This window comes from Gopherus evgoodei, chromosome 22 (assembly GCF_007399415.2).
Source record: "Gopherus evgoodei ecotype Sinaloan lineage chromosome 22, rGopEvg1_v1.p, whole genome shotgun sequence".
Lineage (NCBI taxonomy): Eukaryota > Metazoa > Chordata > Testudines > Testudinidae > Gopherus > Gopherus evgoodei.
The window spans coordinates 9,284,843-9,308,168 of record NC_044343.1 but is presented as its reverse complement, the minus strand read 5'-3'; the positions used below and the strand labels follow the sequence as shown (position 1 = coordinate 9,308,168).

Below are 23,326 nucleotides of genomic sequence, written 5' to 3'. Positions count from 1 at the left end.
TTATTATTAGTTAGTGCGTTAGGTTTGCCTGGATTCTGGAATTTTGAAAGCAAGTCCAATGCCTAAGCATCATATATTAGAGGGATGTAACAAGCCGGAATAACTTTCTACAGATTCATTCTTTAGTGCTAATTATTAACTCAAATAAATAGCGTTATCATTTTGTTATCATAGTGCTGAGAGGTCCCAAAGGGGGATTGAGGCCATGTTATACTAAGCGCTGTACAGAAATATAAGACGACACTGTTCCTGCTTCGAAGAGCTTGCAATTTAAATGGACAAGATAGAGAAAATAAATTCTCTTTGTCAGAGATGGTGGCAAATTCCCTTGTTCTAGCAGTAGTGTTTTGTTGGTCAGAGAAGCATCCTTATGGGATTGCAAGTCTCCATCCAATGTTCTGCCTCTTCAACTGCCTGTGTTTAATCTTCCCTATTAATGGGGGTAACAGCTATAGACACAAACTTTTAGTTATAAAGAAATCAGTGCTCCTCTACCTCCTGGGAGTGGGAGGTGGAAAGAGGAGATGGGTTGGTTTGTGAAGGGTTAATTAAAGTTTCTAAAGTACTATTGAGATCCTTGGGTGACCGATGCTTTATACATGCAAAGTGTCTATAATAGCTAATGCCTTGTAGCACCTAATGACAAAGCCTCAAACGGTATGAATGACCAAATTCTCTTTTCACACATTTGTAGATTTCTGAAATATTTACATTTTGGTCTGAAACTTTCCAGCTATATAATAGAAATATGTGTGTATAAGTGAGTATAAATATTATAAATGTTTGAGAAAAGTTTATAGCAAAGTTTACAGAACATAATATTGTATGGACAAGCTTTTTCAAAAGATGAAAACAAAACACTGGTACAAGAAACCATTCCAAAAGCAATCTAAACAGAGATAATTATTTCCAATCTAGAAATATTTTAGATTCCTACCCTAAAACAGCAGTATTTCTTTTTCTAAATACCGTCAAATAACTGTATTCAGATATCATTCATACTGTAATTATTCATATTCCCTGAAGACTTTTATCTAATGCTTTGACTTGTGATAAGTCTCCTATTAGTCTATTGTTATGGAATTTGTTATCATAGCTTTCATTTTGGCAGCTGTTTAGTTGAACTTATGTTCTGATCTCAGCCACGCAGAACACTGTTCATGTTATACATTCTGTGAATCCCTCTTCAAATTCTCCTCCACCTATATAAGACTACAGAATGTCATATGTAATCAATTTCATTCTATAATTTACTTTATATAGCTCCTTTGATTTTTATATCTCAGCTGTTATGGAATATAGACCCATTTTCCACTAAGTCTCTGGTTCAAATCAGTCCTACACTGACAGTGACTAAAAGTCATTATTACTGACTAATAACTGGTCTGTGTGAAATGAGTTGATGATTTTCTACCAGGTTCCTAAGTGCCACCTATTCACATTACAAAACCATGTTTATAGCACCATTGTTTATGCCCTCAGCAACTCATGAATGCATACGGAGTTTGAGCAACCCTCTTGCCTTTGGAGATGGTGCTTCCAGGTCAGCACTGAGACATGCTAATGGGTTACAGAGCCCATGACTCACTACGAGAGGTATGTAAAAACTAATAGGATCAACTAATGTGATAAATATTGTATGTACATTGGAAGTTCTTTTTCCAGAAACCTTAGTCTAGTAGAGTACAATGGATTTAGTGTATTTAAAGCCAACAGTGAGTTGAAAACAAATTTTGGAAGGTAAAGAATTCTCTGTATTAATCCTGTTTTATGAGTTTATAAGAACTTTTTTATTTTTCTCCTGTAGAAACACAGTGTACACACACAAAGAAGGATTTACAGAACAGGAGATCAAGGCTGTGGGCCAGACTTGTCTGTTCTTCACAAATTGCTTCAAGCATCATTGCTATAATTTTCTTTAAGGAAGAGAGCCAACAAAGACTCTTATAATAAATCACTTAAAATGTTTCCATGCATCTCTTTCTTGAGTAACACCTTTGAGAAATCTCTCCATAGCTTTCTGAAAACATGTCAGAGGTTGAGACTAGCTGACTTTGTGGCATATATGTACATGAAAAATACATCTTGTATTAATACTTTCCCCCAACAATGTGTCTATTTCCACTGGAGTATCCGTCATATGAGCAATTTAATAGAGAGTACAAGCTAAAGAAGACTGGTGGTTTTGTCTCTATTTCTGGTTGAATATATATAGGTGCTTCTAAAGTTCACATCAACACTATGTGTGTGATGAATGATTGATTGATATTCCCTAACCCCCATTTCTGTTACCATGCTGCAGTTTATATTTAGCTGTGTGGATCTGTGTCTTGGGTGATTTGGGATGTGAGAAAAGGTCTGAAGGAAAGAATTCTGGTGACTAAATCCATCCTTGAAATACACTTACGTCCTTTCGATCTTCAGCATCCTAGATTAGAATGACTAATATCTATGCTTCTGTGCTGAGGTCATGATGTCTTTAATTACAGATCAGATCTTTGAGTTCACATGGTTTTATTTTGTCTTTTGCTAGCTAGCAGCTTATACCAAATGTACGTGCAGTCTAAAGTCATCTTACATATTACCTGAGTTATGATTTTTAAAAAAAACCTCTCCTCATTAATAATAAACAAATAATATAATTTGAGAGTGAACCTTTAGTCTGATTTAATGATCTTGTCAATTAAAAATATACACTTGATGAAAATTGTCACAGAAGTAAAGAAAGAACATAGTTTTTCCCACAGGCATGTATAGAGCAGTTTGTCACATTATTACCATTTCTTTAAGGTACTAGCTTGGGACTACTTCACAAGCCATATAAACTTTAAGGTTTGACTACTATGCATGTAGTTAGGTAGGCAGGCAGTGTGTGTGCCTAAACTGTACCAGCTTTCATTATTTTATTGTGAAACTCATTATATTTGTTGATTTTCATAATTCCTTAGCTTCTCATACCATGTGATTATATAAAAATGCAGGATTCTAACTCATGTGGTTGTAAAGAAAAGCTTGAAAACATGTCCTGGGTATCCTAAAACACTCATAAACCAGAAGGCAAATTTAAAAGAACCCAAAATGTTATAACTTTTTTTAATCATTTTTTGTTGTTGTTTTGGATTCTCACTCATGATTTTTGAATGTGTTAGGTTTGGCAATAGTAGGTTCTGATCCTGACGGTGACTCTGACTTGCTATTTGAATTTTAGGATACTATTTATTGTGTCTGCATTTAGCTTCCCCAAATAATGGGGATACCTACCTCACAGGATATTGTGAGGTTGAATTAATGTTTGTATAGATTGTTCCTCACATGAAAAGTGCTAGACTTAGTCTTAGACAAATTAGCATTATGACATTATTGGTGAATCTGTCTAAAATCTCATACTAAGACATTCATATAATGCTACTTCTCATATCACAATACTCTATATATGACCTCCTAAGGCCATGGCTACACTGGCACTTTACAGCGCTGCAACTTTCGTGCTCAGGGGTGTGAAAAAACACCCCCTGAGCGCTGCAAGATACAGTGCTGTAAAGCCTCAGTGTAATCAGCGCTGCAAGCTACACCTGTAAGGGATGTGGTTTACGTGCAGTGCTGGAAGAGCTCTCTCCCAGCGCTGGCGTTCGAACTACACTTACACTTCAAAGCACTGCCGTGGCAGCGCTCCCGCAGCGCTGCTGTGGCAGCGCTTTGAAATGTCAAGTGTAGCCATACCCTAAATCACTTCTGTATATTGTGCACTTCAACCTAACACAAAAGATACTCTGGCCTTTGATCCTGCCTAGTGCAGGTGCAAGGTGCTGCACATACAAGTACAACGTAAAAATGCTAAGCAAGACATGGAACACAGGGGGCTCCAGTCCTGCATGAATAGATTGAGAGCAACTGTGTGATGATTGAGAAGTTACTTCTGCTTAGTAGCAAGTAGGGTGACCAGATAGCAAGTGTGAAAAATCAGGACGGGTGTGGAGTGTAATAGGAGCTCATAAAAAAAAAAAAAAAAAAAAAAGCCCCAAATATTGGGATTGTCCCTATAAAATCAGGACATCTGATCACCCTAGTAGCAGGACAGAAGTCCAACAGGAATTAAGTCTCCCCATCCCCCATGGCTGCATCATGTAGATGCACAAGAGTCCAGGATGGGCTTGTGTGATCTACTCTCCTTTGTTGTGCTGTTGTTTTAAATGCAGGATAATAGAGAACAATTAACAATTAGATGGATGCCACCATTCTGAAAGGTTGCAGAAGAAGGTTGAAAGATTTGACTTCTTCTTTCATGAGCACTGGAAATCAAAACTGTCATGAGTGTTATATGTACTGTCATTTGGAGTTGTGGAGTTAGTTTAACAGTATTTTTCTTTTTTCTTTTCTTTTCTTTTTTTTTTTTTTTTTAAAAGACAACCTACCTTACAGGCCATGTGGCCTAGTGGATAGACCACTAGTTTGGGAATCAGGAGACTTTGGATTTATTCTAATCTCTGCCACTGGTTTGCTGTGTGACCTTGGGAAAGTCACTTCCCCATCCCATGCCTAGGGTGACCAGATGTCCTGATTTTATAGAGACAGTCCTGATTTTTGACTCTCTTTCTTATATAAGCTCCTATTACCCCCCCACCCCCTGTCCCAATTTTTCACATTTGCTGGCTGGTCACCCTACCCATGCCTGAGTTTCCTCATTACCCCCATCTCTAAAATGGGGGTAATCCTAATAGGGAGCCCTCCTTTACAAAGCATTTTAAAATACATTGATAAAAAGTACTACAGGAGAGCTAGGTAATTATTATTTATTATTACAATGGTGAAAGATGTTAATTTTCAGTGCCTTTAAATGGTAAAGCCAGTTCTTTGTGTTCCATTTGTATTCTTATTTTAATTACAACGGAGTAAATAATTTGACTTGAATGAATTTACACTTGATTTTACATCATGTTAAAAAGATCAGATTCTGGCTCTTCTGTTTTGGAAAATTGAGCTGAAAAAGGATTAGAAAAATCTACTCATTTGCCTCCAAGAAATGGGAAAGGCAGGTGGCATCATCTGACATATCTCTTACTAAAGTTTATTTTGACTGAAGTCTGATATCAAGTAGCATTCCAAACAAATATTTAAAGAAGAAATTACCATATTGTTGATTTATAACTCTGTTGCGATACTTAGCTTAAATTAACTATGGTTGTCAACTTGTTCTTATTGGCATCTATTTTATATGTATGTTGTTAACAGCAATTATTTGTGTGTAGTAGTGGTGAACCCAAGCCCACTTATTCACTGACACTTGAAAAACCCTTGCACCCCAGTCTGGGTCTATGCTGGTTATGCAATATGTATGTATCTTTTCATCCTTGCAAACGATATCTGTGACCCTCCATAACCCAAGCCTGACCCCAGATGTACAGTACCTTCCCTCTCAACCTGTGTATATTTCATTTCAAACATTTACTTTAATAACATTTTAAGCCAGTTATTTCCTGCTATCACATTAATGTGAAGTCTGTTTTCACTTTTCCTCCAGCTCAATGACTAACTCATCTCTGATTTGGAATTGTTTGTAAGTGGCTGCAGTGCAGTAAACATCTTTCTTCCCTTTCCCCCTCGACTGTTTTTCAATGTGGAATGCCTTGAATCTTTATCTCATAATCCATAATGGCAGGGGGAATTAACATATAAAAGCAAACTAATAATTTTATTTTAAAACAGATAATGAAGTTGACTTAACCTGCTAGTTGCAAAGACAGATAGCTTGGCTGAAGGTCTCCAGAGAGATGCGATACTCTTAACATAGTTTAAATATCCTACAATTCTTGAAGCACACTTAGTACTTAGATTCACTTGTATTAGATCAGAGTTTCTCAGCCTGTGGGTTGCGACCCAAAACTAAGTCATTAGAATTTGTCAAAGGATTGCAGGGCTGTCTAGGCTCAGTTCCCTTCTGTAGGTGTTGTGACCTGGTGCACAGAATCACAGCACTTCTTAGATTTGGCCCAGCCGTCCCTCTATCATGACAAGGGCCAGCTGGACCAAATGTGAGTGCAGCAACCACATGTGCCAGCTCATGACTCTACTCTCACAAATTTGGCCCAATCAGCACTCCATCAAGGGGACTGGACCAAACCTGAGCAGCGCTTCAATCCCAGATGTTACAATGCCTGGAGTGGGGAGTTGAGCCCAGCCAGCTCCATGGGATAGGGGCCAGGAAAGAGCAGTTTGTGTTGCATTCTCCAGTAAGTTTCCAGCCCCTTGATGTACCTCCCACCCTGCAACTGGGTGACGTCCCATCTTCCATACCCCCTATCTTGTCCTCCCAACCCCGCCCCCCAGTGTGCTTCTTCCCCACAGGTAGGCAACTTCCCCTCTGTCATCCCATGCATCATAGCACCCAGCCCCTCAGATCTTCCCCCACTGCACCCCCAGCCCCTTCTGTTCTCCAACTCCTTCCCCCAGCACACCATCTTTACCCCTAGGACCCAAATTCTCCCCATCTCTTTACCTTCTGTCTCCCATGGACCATGTATGGGAGCAGTGTGGTTTTTTTAAGGGTGTTTTAGCTTGCTACCCTTCCCCCTCAGTTGCAAGTTGGGGGATTCTCCAGCTGTTCACATCTGGCTGGAGCATCTGGAATCCTAGCTCTGAGCACCTTTCCCTGCCGAAGGATTCTGCAGGAGAGGGATCCAGGTATGGGACCATCTTAGGGGGTCGTGACAGGTCATCAAGATTTACAAATGGGTCCTGAGCCCAAAATGATTGGAAAAACCACTGTATTAGATTACAGCCCATTAGTGACCTGTGCGTCAATGAAAATAGAAAAGGGATACATATGAAGTTGATAGGAACTGAAGTCTAATATTTTCATAAATTGATTGAATTAATGTTTCCAATGAGTGTCCCAAAAAAGATACTCTTAATTCAACACTCCTTTTCTTCCCCTCCTCTTTGCCTTTCTGGTGCAGAACACAAAGGTCCATGGTTTGACTCCCACTGATCACCTAGGTTGATTGGTGGAGAGTTAATGCTTTCATGTCATAGAATTCCTTTTCTTTTAAATGGTTTCTTTAATGCACCCAATGAGGAAAATGTCCTTTAAAATGAAGTTTTGAATGTAGAGAGGTATAATAAAAGCTTTCCTCCTAAGGTGTTGTACCAACTGCACAGCACAGAGGGAGCAGAGAAACAACAGCTAGTTCATGTGGGGTGGAAAGGGGAATTAAGTGACTGGAGTAAACTCTTTTGTAGCAAAAAATGCATTGAGAGTTTTAAGTTCCACACCAAAAGAGACAGAACCTTGTTTTTTTCAAATCTCCTCTGAAAGGACCTCCCTTCTCACACAACCACCAAACTTCATGGCACTCAGTTTATCAACAGCAGAAGAATAGCTGTTCAAGGGAGTCCGGGTATTTCTAGCCCAGGGGTAGGCAACCTATGGCACACGTGCCGAAGGTGGCACACAAGCTGATTTTCAGTGGCACTCACGCTGCCCAGGTCCTGGCCATCAGTCCAGGGGGCTCTGCATTTTAATTTAATTTTAAATGAAGCTTCATAAACATTTTTAAAAAACCTTATTTACTTTATATACAACACTAGTTGAGTTATATATTATAGACTTATAGAAAGAGACCTTCTAAAAACGTTAAAATGTATCACTGGCATGCGAAACCATAAATTAGAGTGAATAAATGAAGACTCGGCACACCACACCTGTTCTAGCCCAATGCTTGCACAACAGAAGGAACTGCATCGGGTGGTGCTGAATACAGTTATGGATGCCTTCAAATCCTGCATCTGATGCTACCAGTCTCCAGTTGCCACAGCTCAGATGAACATCCTCCTACCTCGTTTCCTCTTCCCAGAATGAATGTACCATTCACAGATTCATCCAGCTTTGATGTAGATTTTGTGACTCCCTTTTAAGCCAATGCTGATGTCATTTCTTTGAGTAACACTGAACTTCCTTCTGCAAGGAATACAATAATAATCAGTTTGACTGACCCTTGAACAGTGGAATATGTTTAAGTTGTAAACTTGCAATCCCTTGACAGGGCTTTCAGGAGAGTTCCCCTTCCCTTCCAGCACCTAATTTGTGGGTGCTCCATTTAGCTGCCCAAAAAGGGGAGCTGAGCTCTTGAAAGAGCTGGATCCTTGTTCCTGTTTGCTATGTGTATGCAGATGTCACAGTTACACACAGAAGGCTACCGTGTAAAGTTGAGTCTCTTGACTACTGGGGTGATCTGAATTTGCCAAGCTGTTATGTTTAGATGGGTGAGATGGGTTCTAGCATAGCACGGGAAAGCCAGCCCAGCCCATGGTGTTCAAAATGTGAGAGACAGTGCCGGAAACTAACAGCTATTGTGACAGGCTGTTGCTATCTGAAATATGTATTAAAAAAAGAAACAAGACGCTGTCCCAACAGTCATGTTTAGAATTATTCAGTGCAATTTTCTTTAGACATGTTAATTTATTGTGATCACCAGGTTGACATACCTGTGTAAGAACTCGCTTCTTTCTGAGCCGCCTTCTCCTTCTGTTTCGCTGATTAAAATGCACTATCAGTCTTTTTGTTGTTAGTCTCTGTCATTGAAGGAGTCTTTTTTTGTTGTGCTCTCCCATTGTTATCAGCTCTGCTGATTAGTTGTTGCTGCAAGTACAGTAACTTTGCCTTCAGCAGTGTAAGGCTATTCTTGCTGGGGAAGATTAGTTTGCCTTTTCATCCTTGCAAAATTTAGTTACTGTACTGCTTATAGTCGTCAAAAATGTATTCTGCAAGATAATTATAAGTACTTGTGACAGACTGCACATGAATATCCTCTTACAATGCCATCTCCACATGCAGTTCACAGAAGTAATTTACTAATTACCTAGTATAGAACTATATATTAGATTTTAGTTAACACTGAGACAATTCATTTTATGAGTGGGGGTTAATACATCAATCTAGAGGATTGTCGACAGCGCCATTTCATAATTAAACAAACAAATAAAAATGATAGACTGTTCTGGTTCCAAATGTGTCACTATGGTGTGTTTCATTAATGATTGCCTCTCTTTTCCCATCTATAAAATGGGTGTAGCACCACCTAATGCCCATCACTTGTCATGAAGCTTGTTTAATTGGTACTTTGTAATCTTCTGCTGTAAATTGCTATACAGGTGCAAGATACTGTAATTGCTTATTAATTCAGATGCATAATCCAGGAACTGTCTCTCTTTTTTTCTTTTTTGTAAAAGAGACTTTTTTTTGGTTTGCCTTTTAAAGGAATAGTATAGACTGCAAACTTGCATTAAGATTGTGATACCAATAGAACCTAGGATACTTGAAAGAGAAGACAAATATTCCATCTTTATCTTTTGTGCCAAGGAAATATGACATGTATGGTGCTTTGTAATGGCACCAGTGGGTCCCTGGTGTTTGGGGCACAATACGGGGAGTTAACAGAATGTTAGGAACCATTAGGAAAGGGATAGATAATAAGACAGAAAATATCATAATGCCACTGTATAAACCCATGGTACATCTACACTTTGAATACTGTGTGCAGATGTTTTCACCCCATTTCAAAAAAGATATATTAGAATTGGAGAAAGTACAGAGAAGGGCAACAAAATTGATTAGGGGTATAGAACGGCTTCCATATCAGGAGAAATTAAAAAAACTGGCACTGTTCAGCTTAGAATAGAGATGACTAAATGTGTATGTGGGGCGAAGGGGGAGAGGGAGAGGGAGGCACAATATGATAGAGGTCTATAAAATTATGAATTGTGCAGAGCAAGTGAAAAGGGAAGTCTTATTTATTCTTTCACATAACACAAGAACCAGGGGTCACCCAATTAAATTAATAGGTAGCAGGTTTAAAACAAACATAACTAAGTACTTCTTTGCACAACACACAGGCATCCTGTGGAACTCCTTGCTGGGGAAGTTGTGAGGGCCAAAAGTATAACTGGGTTCAAAAAAGAAGTAGATAAGTTCATGCAGAATAGGTCCATCAGTGGCTATTAGCCTAGATGATCAGGGTGGTGACCCCATGCTCTGGGTGTCCCTAAACCTCGGAGTGCTAGAAGCTGGGCATGGGCGATAGATGGATCACTTGATAATTGCCCTGTTTTGTTTATTGCCTCTGAAGGATCTGGCACTGGCCACTGTCATAAGATAGAATACAGAGCTAGATGGACTTTTGGTCTGATCCATTATGGTCATTCTTATGAATTAAAGACAGAATTTGAGGATTGCCTTTGGATTGCTTTTTCTTATTGGTTTGTATTTTGAACTGTGTGTGTGTGTGTGTGTGTGTGTGTGTGTGTGTGTGTGTGTGTGTGTGTGTGTGTGTGTGTGTGTGTGTTGAGGTAGGGGTTGGGGGATATGTGCCTACTAGTAACATCTTCAATCTGATTCCTTTTAAATCTCCTTAGAGGTGCATGTGTGCACATTCTTTTACAACTCCCAGAACACATGCTTCAGCTTGTGGTCTCTTAATGTTGTTCCTCTATTTGTAAGCAAGGACATTCTTAGCATTCTTTCCAATTTGTATCGTGGCTACACAACATCTAATTATATTTCTTGACAACAACTAGCCAGGGAAGCTAAGAATTAACATTATAATGGGCCTTAAGGTTTTGCAATTACTCAGAAATGATCTGTGTGGGGCCTGTGGAACACTTGGCTAAGTCCTGTCAACATCCTTTCTTGTTGGAGAGAAAAGTATTCATTGTTTCTGCCTTGGAAAATTGACTTGCAAATTCTCCATGTGAATTTATTGCAGTTACTATTGAACTAATAGTATATAGTTGTGTGGTGACTGGGTCTGATCCTTTAATGACTTCATACATGCGAATAGTCCCACTGAAATTTAGGGTTACACTCACCAGTGAAGTATCAGAGGGGTAGCCGTGTTAGTCTGGGTCTATAAAAGCAGCAAAAGCGGCAAAGAATCCTGTGGCACCTTATAGACTAACAGACGTTTTGGAGCATGAGCTTTCGTGGGTGAATACCCACTTCCTCAGATGCATGTAGTGGAAATTTCCAGGGGCAGGTATATATATGCTAGCAAGCAAGCTAGAGATAATGAGGTCAGTTCAGTCAGGGAGGATGAGGCCCTGTTCTAGCAGTTGAGGTGTGAAAACCTCATGCTCCAAAACGTCTGTTAGTCTATAAGGTGTCACAGGATTCTTTGCTGCTTTTACAGATCCAGACTAACATGGCTACCCCTCTGATACTTGACACCATGCAAAAGCAGCAAAGAGTCCAATACTAACAGACATATTGGAGCATGAGCTTTCGTGGGTGAATAACCACTTCGTCGGATGCATGTCACCAGTGAAGTTATTCACATGTGTAAATCTCGGGGTGTTTACTACAAAAGGGCCCAATCCTGCAAAGTGTTTGTTAATAGAATTCCTTGTTGTCGCGTAGCATTTGTAAGACCAAACTTCATTCAAATGACAGACTGCTAGACTGTACAAGGCTCTCTGACTCCACGGTTGTTTCAGCAGACTCCCGGTTAAGAAAATATTTAGCACAGAGCCTGTTGCTTAACAGCCGGAAAAATCCATTTCCTTTTTGCTTCGGAGATAGCAGCTGTTTCACTTCCCAAAAATCTGTTTGATTTTGTTGTTAGCTAAAGAGTTGGGGTTTGTTTGGTTTTTTTTTTTATTCTCCTCTGTGGGGAGAAAAGGAGCAAGGGTAGATCTGTTGGACTTGATGTGCGATCAACCAAAGTGTGATCTCCCAGAAATGCAGCCGTGTAAATATATTATCGTGCATAAAGAGCTGGGAAGATACTAGAGAGGGATGAAGGACAGGTAAACAATGAAGACAAAAACATTTATACTAGTATTGTTTTATTTTATAGTTCATATAGTATGACATAAGATCTTCTACCATAAATGCTATGCAGCAACACTTATTATTCATTTGTTTCTGGTAGGACACCATTTAATATTTCTGTCTATAATTTGTATTTGAAGCTGCCAAATAATTTTAAGATTGATTACCATGTAAGCCTACTATTCCTAGATGGTACAATACCTAGATGTTTCTGTCTTCTTAACTCAGTTTAATTCCATAATTACATGATAATGCTGGACTGTGAAATTGCATAGTGAGTATCTAGGAATTTATCTTCGCTCTGTATAAAATGGCACTAGTATTTCCAAACAGAGGCAACCCTAAAACTAGAAGAAGCTTTAGCTCCCAATCCTTTGATCCTTACTCAAGCAAAACTTCCACTGAAGTCAATTGGAGTCTAGCCTGAGCAGGGTAGTTTATTGTAGCTTATTCTTTATAATGCTTATATCCATATTGTTAGATGTACAGTTGTTCTATCTATCCCCCGTGCTCAGTTTGCAGGCTTGAAGGTGTCTCTAAAAACCATATGCTGACTAGACATGAATGGGCAAATTTAAACTTCCGGAGCCTTGCCCAAGTATCTGGGTTGCATGCTGAGGCACAATTAATGGGGAGAAGATGGGGAAGGAGACCTCCGCCCAAATCTGCAGACTGGCATCAGATCTGTTTCACTGAAAGAAGGAAGCATCTGACTCACCAACCCTCCCCCACCTTCACTCTTTATGCAACTCCCCAAATTCTTCCCTTACAAGTCTTTGGGTAGAGGAACTGCACTGATGTGGCCTGGGCCTCCTCTGCATACCAGAAATGAGGTAGTACAAACATTGGAATTTAGGAACAAAAACAAAACAAAGGTAAACATCTTTAATGGATGCTTCCATCCAACAGCTGCTGTATTGTGGCCCTTGGAGGCAAGCCACATGGGCAGCACCCACTGGCATCAGTGTGCCCACACCATGGGCAACACATGGGCTTGAATGATAAAGATAACTTACCAGATGCATCTAGGGGAATCTCAGCAAACTTTGAGTGGCCTTTAGTTTTGGTCTTTCCAAATTAGCCTAGAAATCTGCTCACTTTTAGGAGAGAGCACATTCTGCTGTAAATCGATGTTGTCATCCTTTTAAAAAAAAGTTGGAATGAAATAATAGTTACTACTCAATGCATATGAGCAACAATGCTGTTCTGGTTGCCTAGCAGCCAGCTAGACACACTGGAGAATAAAAAAGCCTGTCTGACTAAGCAATGTGGTTGGAGCTGGTTTTTAGGTTTGCGGGTGGAACCTGACCCAGGGAGCTCATATTTTAAGGATGGGGAGGAGGTGGGTGGAATTTACCATTAATGGATATTTTAGTTCTAGCAGGATCATCAGTCTTCCCCTCCCCTCTGTTTTTCCTCTTCAGTTTTTAATGCTTTAGAAAAGGAATGAGAAAAATCTCCAAATTCAGTGCAGGAAAAAGCCAAGGACTCTCTTCCTTGTGCAGCCTGGAGATTATTAGTATTTCATATTTTTTCAAGATACAAGTCCGCATTTGCTGCAAGCTCCATGTGTGCTAGGAAGTGGCTACTGTAGTCACTTTGGCCTAAACCATCCACCTGCTTGCAGAAAAAAAGAAAGATGAAAGAGTCTGTTTTCTTTGTCTTTAGAGCATCTTTGTCTAAGAGCATTTTTTCCTCTTGATTTAATATATACAAAAAGTTGGACTGACATGATACATGCATAGACTTATTTCAGCATTGCCAACTCCAAGCCCTCAAAAATCATGAGTCGGATCCCAGCAAATCATGCGACTGGTTTAGAAATCATGAAATTTTAAAAACAATAAATTTTGGGTTTTGTTTATTTGCCCTCTGGTGTTGGAGCCACTAAAGGTCATATTTTCAAGCCTTTTTTTACACAATCCTGAGGGCTAGAAATGGTTGGTTTTGTTTTGTTTTGTTTTTAATAGAAGCTGAGATTCTCTAGTAATAATATGACTCCGGCAACTGGGGCTTTAAGAAAAATGCCAAATATCCCCATACTTACAATAAAATTGCAAGAGCTGACAACACTGCTATTTTAATGTCCGTGGTTTGGCCTTGTGACCTTTTTAATGTTTTTAAGGCTGGAATGGGGCTGGCTGACTTGAAGGACTGATCATATAGTCTTTGATCCAGCCCAGGTCAGTAGTGACTACTAGCAGGTACCATTTCACACTGGCATTTGGAAAAAGAGTTGCTTGGTCTCAGTTTAGTTTCTACCAGAGAGTTGTCCATCTATTGGCACCCATTACCCTGCTCATTGGCAGCCTTGGTCAAGAGGCTAAGAATTAGCTGGACATAGAGAGCAAACTCCCCTTCTCTCTCTATGAGCTGGCTCTTCCTGGTCAGGGCTAAGGTACGTTGGTGAGGGCAGCATGATGGAAGGACATGCACTTTTGCCTTCTCTCCTTCAGGGTTAAATAGAGGCCTCTGTTCTTCAGTTTTCAGTCTAGCACCTTTCATAGAGTTCTCAGCGGTTCCCTGTTCTACGTTACCTTTTGGATCCCTCATTTTGACGTTATGACCTACACCTCCATTCCTCTTTGTTCAGCGTTTGACTCCCATACTTAGGTAAGTCATGTTAAATCACCTGACAGAAAGGGCTTTCCTTGCTTTGGAGTGGGCTCTAACCATTGATCAAAGTCATCAAACAGGCTGGCACCTTTCACCAAAGTTCAGTTCCCACCTCCTCCCCAACAAAAAATCAGCTATGAAGGCTGGAGGCTCTAGCAATGAAGATGCCCATTGCCCACTCAGAATACTTTTTAAAATAATGTTTTCTAGGGCTTGGCATTTGATAACCAGTCAAATATTAGTCAGATAATGTGTTTTTTTTTTAAAAAAAAGTCAGATATTTTAAACTGTTAATGTATTTGTAACAAAAAAGAGTAAGACTTCGTGATCTCCATCAGGCCTAGCCTTAAATACATATGAATCTAGAATTACAACATGTAACTCAGAAAAATGTGAAACACAATGAAATGACGTTCTAAAAAATGAAAGAATGGCACCATGATGCAATCAGAAAAGTAGGCTGCTGCCTACATCAGGGTATTTTTGCTGGAATACTTGATAATATTTGACTGTTGCCAAAGAATTGGGGGTCAGTTGACATTATTTGACCAGTCAATTGAATGGCTTGCCAACCTTAGCATTTTCTTCTTCACACTCCAAGTCAATCTGCTGAAATAACCTGAGCAACATCAGGCCTGGTTACAGCTTATTTATACATGGCTGAATATTATAATGCTAAAGGATCTTATTCATAGATGACCCTATGTTTTTAACATCTCTGTGCTATCCTGTATTGCTGGATATTCTATTTCAGTACAAAATTTACCATTAAGGTGAGTGTTAGAGATTAGTTCATGATGATATATCAGGCCTGATTCTCCATTACCCTTCACCTTGTGTATTCATTTACACCTTTGCAAAGTGAGTGTAAAAAGCATATTGATAACCGGTCCCAATATGCATTTTGTCCCATTGCTGGTTTTATGCCTTTGGTGTATGTCCGCCAGTTTTGTCACCTCTTACTTCTCTCTTGCCGGTTCAGTGGCCCTGAGCTCTGCTGACCTCCTGTCTGATTTACAGAGATAGGGTGAAAGTAACACCAGTTTCTGTTAACGCCACTCGGAACATCAGCCAGAAAGTGGTCACATGCTTCCTCTACAATGCCACTAGGCCAAGTCATCTGTGGGAGCAAAGGACTGAACTCTGATTTTCCCCTCACATGGGATTGAACACAACTAGATGGCAGAAGATTGCTGAGCGTGTTGATTTGTCTCAGTAATAGTCAGTGATAGTATTAAAAAAAAGCCTATACAGTTCAAGCACAAAATCTTAGTTCAAAGCATTAAAGCACAGGTTGTTCTAGGGAGTTTAATGCAATGATTTACGATCCTGTGGATTTCATTTCTGCTACTTATGGTTTCCTGTTGCAGAAGAGAGAATGCCTTACTGTAATTCTGGCATGTTACATTGGAAGGCTGCGCTATCATTGGATAAGAGTCTGAAAAAAATCAGTTCCATTTTCATGACACATTATTTAAAAACTCCTAAAAATCTCAAATATTTAGAATTAGCAATTTTTCCTATAAACTTAGCCTTTAACAAGTGTGAAGATGAGCCAATGTCATGGTGACCTTAAAAGTGAATGAACTTTGGTTTCAAAGTCTAAGCTATGGGACAAATGCTGCACAGACACAGCTCCCACTGACTTTGGAGCATCAAAGAGCAGCCTGTGGCTTTAATAATAATTAGCAAATGCATCAGAACTTTTATGTTTCAGTTCATGCCATCGTACCTATGATCGTGTTCTTATCTAGCAAAATAAAAATTAAAAAATATCCTGTATTTTTATACGAGCCATCTTAGCTCTTGCCTAAAACCCTCTGTAAGACTTTACTTATTATGAGCAATGAATTCCAGCTTCAAATCTCACTACAATAATGCAGAATGTGGAGTTCAAATTAGTTTCACGTGTTCACAGAATTCTGAAAAAAAATATTTTCAGTGCATTTCTTCTCCGAAGCGTTACAGTTACAGGATACAAAAAAAGGCAAAAACTTTCTCCTCTAGGGCTTGTTTGTTTGCATGGTCGTTTTGTTTTTGCACAACACTTGCTGTGTTGTAGCCTATACTGTGTACTTCCTGTAGAAGCTAGAAGAGGAGACAACTGCTTTCATAATGACTAGTTATTATCACCTCAAAGAGAGGTTAATTTGTTGATATTTTTAAAATAAAAGAGGGATTTAAAAGTACTCCTTTCCTCGACATTTTGCTTCTAAGAACACTGTCTGCCTGGACTGTTTTTTATTATTTCAGAATAAATAGAATAATCCTCCTCCCTCCCCCCACCTCCTTAGTTACTATAGAAAAGAAATTATTTATCAGTTCTCCCCAGGGCTTCTGAAAATAATCACTGACATATTAAGTGTGTTTTCGATCTGGTTAATGTGTGATGCAGGGGGGATAGGCTGGGGGATAGCATTGTTTGGTTTGGGAAGTATTCTCTCTGTCGCTGAGCAACCAGCCCTTGGAAACGGGAGTGGACTGTGTCACCCATAGCAACCGTTGTTACTCGACAAACAATGTGGGCCAGTGCAAACAGAGCCAAGACTGTAGGCTCCAGTTTTTAATTGAACATCTGCATGTGTTTTTCTCTGATTAAATGGTGTTTCAGTTTGATTTGTCTGTGACAGATATGATTGGGCCAGTTTTGTGTGGTTCTTTACAAGGTGCATGATTATCTTGTCCAAATTAATGCCTTTTGTTTATTCTTATGTGAAGTTGAGAGGGTATTTCCCCCTCCCATCTCCTGTAATCCATAAAAATAGTCTCAAAATAAGAACCTTTATCTATTTCTACCAAGAAATGTCTCAAGTTTCCTCCTGGCTGGGTATGTATTGCATAATTACTTAAGGTCTCTTAATCAGCTTGATAAATTATAAGCACAATCTTGATATATCAACATTGTGATGTGAAAATTTTATTTCTTTTTTAATCCCAATTTTCTGTTGCCCTTTATTGGATATATAAAATGGAAGGGGTTTTGGTTATCTGAATCCCTCTTCCCCTCCACAAATTTGGAACCAGAGAGGTGAATGGGTCAAGACTCCTCTTGCAACTCACAAAACATTAGCTAGAAGAATTTTTTGCCTGGGTAAATGATACAACATAGTATTTGACTAAATACTAAATGATACAACATGTATAAATGTGGTCTCCTCACCTCAAAAAAGATATTCTAGCATTAGAAAAGGTTCAAAAAAGGGCAACTAAAATGATTAGGGGTTTGGAGAGGGTCCCATATGAGGAAAGATTAAAGAGGCTAGGCCTCTTCAGCTGGAAAAGAGGAGACTACGGGAGGATATGATAGAGGTCTATAAAATCATGAGTGATGTGGAGAAAGTGGATAAGGAAAAGTTATTTACTTATTCCCATAATACAAGAACTAGGGTTCACCAAATGAAATTAATAGGTAGCAGCTTTAAAACAAATAAAAGGAAGTTCTTCACACAGTGCACAGTCAACTTGTGGAACTCCTTGCCTGAGGAGGTTTTGAAGGCTGGGACGATAACAATGTTTAAAAGGGAACTGGATAAATTCATGGTGGCTGAGTCCATAAATGGCTATTAGCCAGAAAGGTTAAAGAATGGTGTCCTAGCCTCTGTTCATCAGAGGATGGAGATGGATGGCAGGAGAGAGATCACTTGATCATTGCCTGTTAGCTTCACTCCTTCTGGGGCACCTGGCATTGGCCACTGTCGGTAGACAGATACTGAACTAGATGGACCTTTTGGTCTGACCCGGTACGGCCGTTCTTATGTTCTTATGTTAATTCAGACTCGGTGATGCAGTTCATCCTTTTTTCTGTAGATGACACAGTTGTTAAGGGAGGACTGTTAGACCAGTGCATAGTCTCACAGGCCTTTATCTTTTCTTGTTCATCTGGAATGTAGTTGGTCTTATTACCATCCTAACCCAAAAGGCTACAATGGCTTCTTCTAACTGAAGAGCATTAGAATGTGCCCTACAGAACTGCATCTCTAGTGTAGCTAAAGCAACCCTTCCATTCTGTCTTCCTTCCATGAAAGATCACATCTCAGTTTATGGCTAATTCAATAAATAGCCTTGTATTTTCCTTTTTACTTGGGTGGGTTTTGTTTAGCCCTGAGTGTTACAGCACATGCCTAGTTACCAAAAGCCTAATGAACAGCTCCAAGGATCTGAACAGGCTTTAACTTTCCCCCTGCTTGTAACGGAGCAACAGTCTGGAAAGTGATTTCTCTTGTTGCATTATTCGCATTTGGTCCTGCAATGAAACAGATGAAGTAATTAGCAACAGGGCTGCCCAGGGGGTGGGCAAGTGGGGCAATTTGCCCCGAGCCCCACAGGGGCCCTGCGAGCCCTGGCCCAGTGGCGGTCCGGGTCTTCGGCCAGCATTTTAGCGGTGGAGGGCCCTTCAGTCACTCCGGGTCTTCGGTGGCATTTCAGCACCGGGCGGCCCTTCATTGCTGCTGAAGACTCAGAGTGACTGAAGGGTCCGCCGCCACCGAAATGCTGCCAAAGACCCGGACTGCCGCCGGGTGAGTACAAGCGCTGCAGCTCCCTCGCTTTGCCCCAGCTCCCCTGAATCCTCTGGGCGGCCCTGGGACCGGACCACACCACACAGCCTGGGACTCTGAGATGAATGCACTTTTAAAAGTGATAAATTCAGCTGGAGAAAGTACATATTATCACAGAATTATTATTAATTTATACATTTAAAAAAAAAAAACAACTCTTCTTCATCTCATTGGTCTGGTCTGATACCAGCCGCAGTTCCCTGGGTGAACTTTACCATGCACTCTGAAATTCTTTTAGTTGGCTGGATGTGTTTCTTTGAACTGGCCCAACCCTTCCCAGTTCCACTCCATAATGGAACTGTCTCTGCTTTGTTTGGGCTACACCTGACAAATGGGTTTTGAGCTTAGTTTAGGCCTCAGGCAATTTAAATGGACCAAGGAAAGAAACTTGCTCCCAGTGTCAGAAAGTAAACAAGACTGCTTACCCTGCCTGGAAAAGGGGCTTTAGGAACTTTTCTCTTAAATAAAGCAGTTCCTTAATTGATTCTATCCTTCGTTAGTCTGCCCTGACTGACTTTTGAAGCTGTCCATCACAGGACCAGAGTTTATGTAATAATAATACCGCTGCCATTTGCTCATCCTAGATACCATATTTTTCAAACCTTTGCTGCCCCTGTGGTAGAATCTCTCCCCCGAGAGCTCCAGTTTGCTGGGCCAGTTGCTATTTTAAAATCTAATTTGAAGATTTCTTTTTATGAATGACCACAATTTATGTTGTTCGCCTGGACTCTCTGAGCACTCATGAATGGTGCTATATAAATATAAATAACAATAATGTGTTGGCAGGAGATACTTCTGTGTTTGCTGTTCACCAGATAGGCATGACAGGGACAGCTGCTGCTGCCCACTTCTAAATTGAAATACAGAACTGAGCCTTCTGCTTCACACTTAACTTGACTAGGGGCTGGCCAGCTTTCCTGCTCACTTAAAAAAAGACTGTCTGACCTAAACAAGCATAAACCAAGTACTAATGACCAGATAGGTTTAGATCAAGCTGGTCTGTTGGAGTCAAAATAATAGAGCAGGAGTTCTCAAACTTTTGGACTGGTGACGCCTTTCACATAGGAAGCCTCTGAGTGCGACCCCCCCTCTTTATAATTTAACCTCCCTCTTTTTTTAATATATTTAACACCATTATAAATGCTGGAGGTAAAGTGGAGCTTGGGGTGGAGACCGACAGCTTGCGACCCCCCCTCCATGAAATACGCTCGTGACCCCCTGAGGTGTCCCGACTTCCAGTTTGAGAACCCCTGAAACAGAGTGAAATACTGTTTCTCACAACGTTTAATCATCCTATAGAATTCTCTGCCATAGGAGAACCTAGAACAGCAGGGTTGGAAAAGGGGCTCAGTTTTATAGCCAATATCTGTAGTTATACATCCTAAAATGAGGGTAATCAAATTTCATGTTTAAGAGGATAAGTTGATCACCACATGGCTCAGGAAAGAGCTTTCCTCGCCTTGTGTAGTGCATTGCTCAATTAGCCAGGGCCATTTTCCCCTTCCCACTTCCTTTTGAAATATCAAGTACTCTTCACTCCTAAAGCAGGATACTAGACTTGAAGGACCAGTGGCCCAATCCTGTGTTCCTGTCCTGTCAGTATCAACTTGTTACATGTACAGTGCTATTTTCCTTTCCCCGCTTGTCTCATTGTGATGTGATAACAGTTCCTGTGTAGTTTGTATTGAAGTTAAATATGATTACCAGTATGAGGATCTGAAACCTACTAATTGGCACCTATGTATCCCATGCCCCCTTCCAGAAATACTGTATATCCAAAAATAAGGTTTCCCTCCAGGATTTTAGTAAAAGAAGGAAGGCAAGTCACAACACAGTCTAATTGTCCTTTCCAAAGTGGGAGATATTTAGAAACGTGAGGCAAGCCTGTTCAACTTGCTTCATGTTGGTACTGTGATTCGGGAATGAGGAGGGGCAAATAAAGGTATGCTAATTTCTTTGGGCAAAACCTTGGAGGCTTGGAAAAGGGAAAGAACAACCCAATTACCTAAGCCTTCATTGTTTCTGTAAACTTTCATCCCAATCTATTTACTTTCAATGCAGTATGCGTGGTTATGGTATGGGAGACTGCTGGGTAGCTAGGTCCAAAGTTCTACAGAAGCTAATCATTATTAGATATGTTTGCAAGTGTATAATCAATAAATACCATTTGTCTGTATTTAGACATTCCTCTGCAGTATTTGCAACCTAAAATTGTGCTAGTAGAGAAAAAGGTAGAAATTGAGACTGACTAGCTTATTTTTCTTTGTCCAAGAGAAAAGAGGCTTAAAGAAAGAGAGCATGAATGGTGAAAAGTGAATTAGATCTTTAAAAATCTTCCAATATGAATACTTTTCAAATGTTTCTTGTAACCCAGGTGAGTAATTTTTAACCTGACAATGTGTCTTAAAGATATATTTGTATTTGAAGAGTCATATGTTGATTTTATAAACTGCCCTTGATTAGTAGCTGTGTCATTATCATAGATACAGGATAAAGAAACTATACTGAAAGCAAGCTATGTCTTAAATATAAATGTATGGAAACAAAACAAAACCCAAAACATAGTTTGAGACTGCAGCACTTTATCCATCTGCTAACTTTCTCATTACCAGTAACTACAATTTAAAGGTGAACTGAAAGGCCTTGGCATACTGTAAATCTGAGTGCGTGGTTCTGGTTTCCCCAGCTGCAGCTGATAACCCCACTGACACCCAATACAGCACAAGAAGTTGCATTTCTCTTGCTACATTAGTTGCCTTCAGTTGTAGCAAAAGGCAACTAAATCAGGTCTTGGCAGGCCTATAGAAAAGGAACGGACTTATTCATGTATTCGTTTATCAAGCATGCTCAAGTCTGCCTAAATATTGTATTAACAATTTGGGAACTGCTTCTGTGTCTATCTTTACAAAAAATTCAATTTTCCTTTAAAATTAGAACCCTTAATTTTCTGTTACTTAAAATATCACTAACTTTCTTTTAAGGGCACTTTGTTTTAGTCAGTGGAGTACTGTGGTTGGATGAATGGTTGGACAGCACAGTGGTGAGACAGACAATGAGAGTTTGGCACCTGATATCTCTTGCAGTTAGGGTGACCAGATGTCCTGATTTTACAGGGACAGTCCCGATTTTTGGGTCTTTTTCTTATATAGGCTCCTATTACTCTCCACCCCCATCCCGATTTTTCACACTTGCTGTCTGGTCACCCTGCTTGCAGTATCCTTTTTGAGTCTTCTGAGCCCTGGAGTTCAGATAGTTTAGGGCATTGATAGCCTAAGGTTGAAACTCAGCATGGTAGCAAACTGGGTGCGTGCTCATTGGCTTCTGTACTTCTAAGAGCCACTGAAGTGGTGTGTTCTGGATATGGCTACTAGAATTCAGGTCTGAAGGAGTTAAATTCTCTTCCTCAAAAACAAAAAGCATGTACAATGGATCACTTTGTGTATGGGAACTTCCTTGTGGTTTGACTGCAGCTCATAGTTACTCTCCTTGCATTTAGGTTTGAGATACCACACGTGGGGACTCATCAACATCCTCCTGGCAGCATATGCTGTTGCTGCTTCTGCCACATATTCAACTGACTCTTAAGGAAACTTCTTTTAAATTATCAACACAAAAAAGTTCCTAGCACTCTTCCACATCAGTGAAAGGGAAACTGAAAGAAACAATGAAGACCATTAAATTTCCCTGGCTCCGTGATAATATAATATCTATATTACATGATTCAGTTCCATGAAATCCAATTCAAGACTGAGGGTGTATATGTAATATTAACTATTGCTATAAAAAGTCCCTTCCATGTTTGTATTTTCCATGAAGACCATGTTCCTGAAATACATATATACCTCTTAGTGTCCTGGAGAGCCTTGAAACCTGTGTTTTGGGTTCATCTGTGTTTCCAGGTAACTAGAGCCCTTACAGAAGCAGTGTTTTGTCTCTTTTAATTTAATTTAACTTAATCAGTGGAAGCTTCTGGTGCCTTCTGTCTTTATAACATTCTGAAGTAATTTAATCAATTAAAAAGCCAGAATCAGCTCATTATCAGGTTCCTTGCCATTTTCACCCTTCACTTACCTCAGGCTGTTGAAAGAGTAAACGGCATAACCCATAATTCACAAGAGCCCTTGTTTGAGTCTGTTTTGCATGCCCAGCTAATTCCACCTAATTTCCGAGTTTGAGGAACAGAGAGGGAAAGATCAGCCACAAATGAGTGAACTATTTCAAACAACATAACAGTGTGCTTGGCAGGGGTGAAAGTAACTTACACTTACTGCCAGAGTCCTGAGGGGGGCGTGGCCTCATCTGGAAAAGGCATGGCCTCACCCAGAAGAGGTGG

General features: G+C 40.0%; 1 protein-coding gene across 8 annotated transcripts in view; it reads left to right on the top strand.

Annotated features, from left to right (window-relative positions):
• Positions 1-23,326, top strand: part of RFX2 (regulatory factor X2) — a 99,722-nt gene that overhangs the window by 12,498 nt on the left and 63,898 nt on the right. For 2 of the 8 annotated variants that reach the window (XM_030540587.1, XM_030540585.1), the window contains exon 1: positions 11,668-11,796. The exons of the other annotated variants lie outside the window; for them this stretch is intronic. The gene's annotated coding sequence lies outside the window, so the exon portion shown is untranslated. Of the gene's footprint in view, positions 1-11,667; positions 11,797-23,326 lie in introns of those variants that run through there. 8 annotated transcript variants of the gene reach the window in all.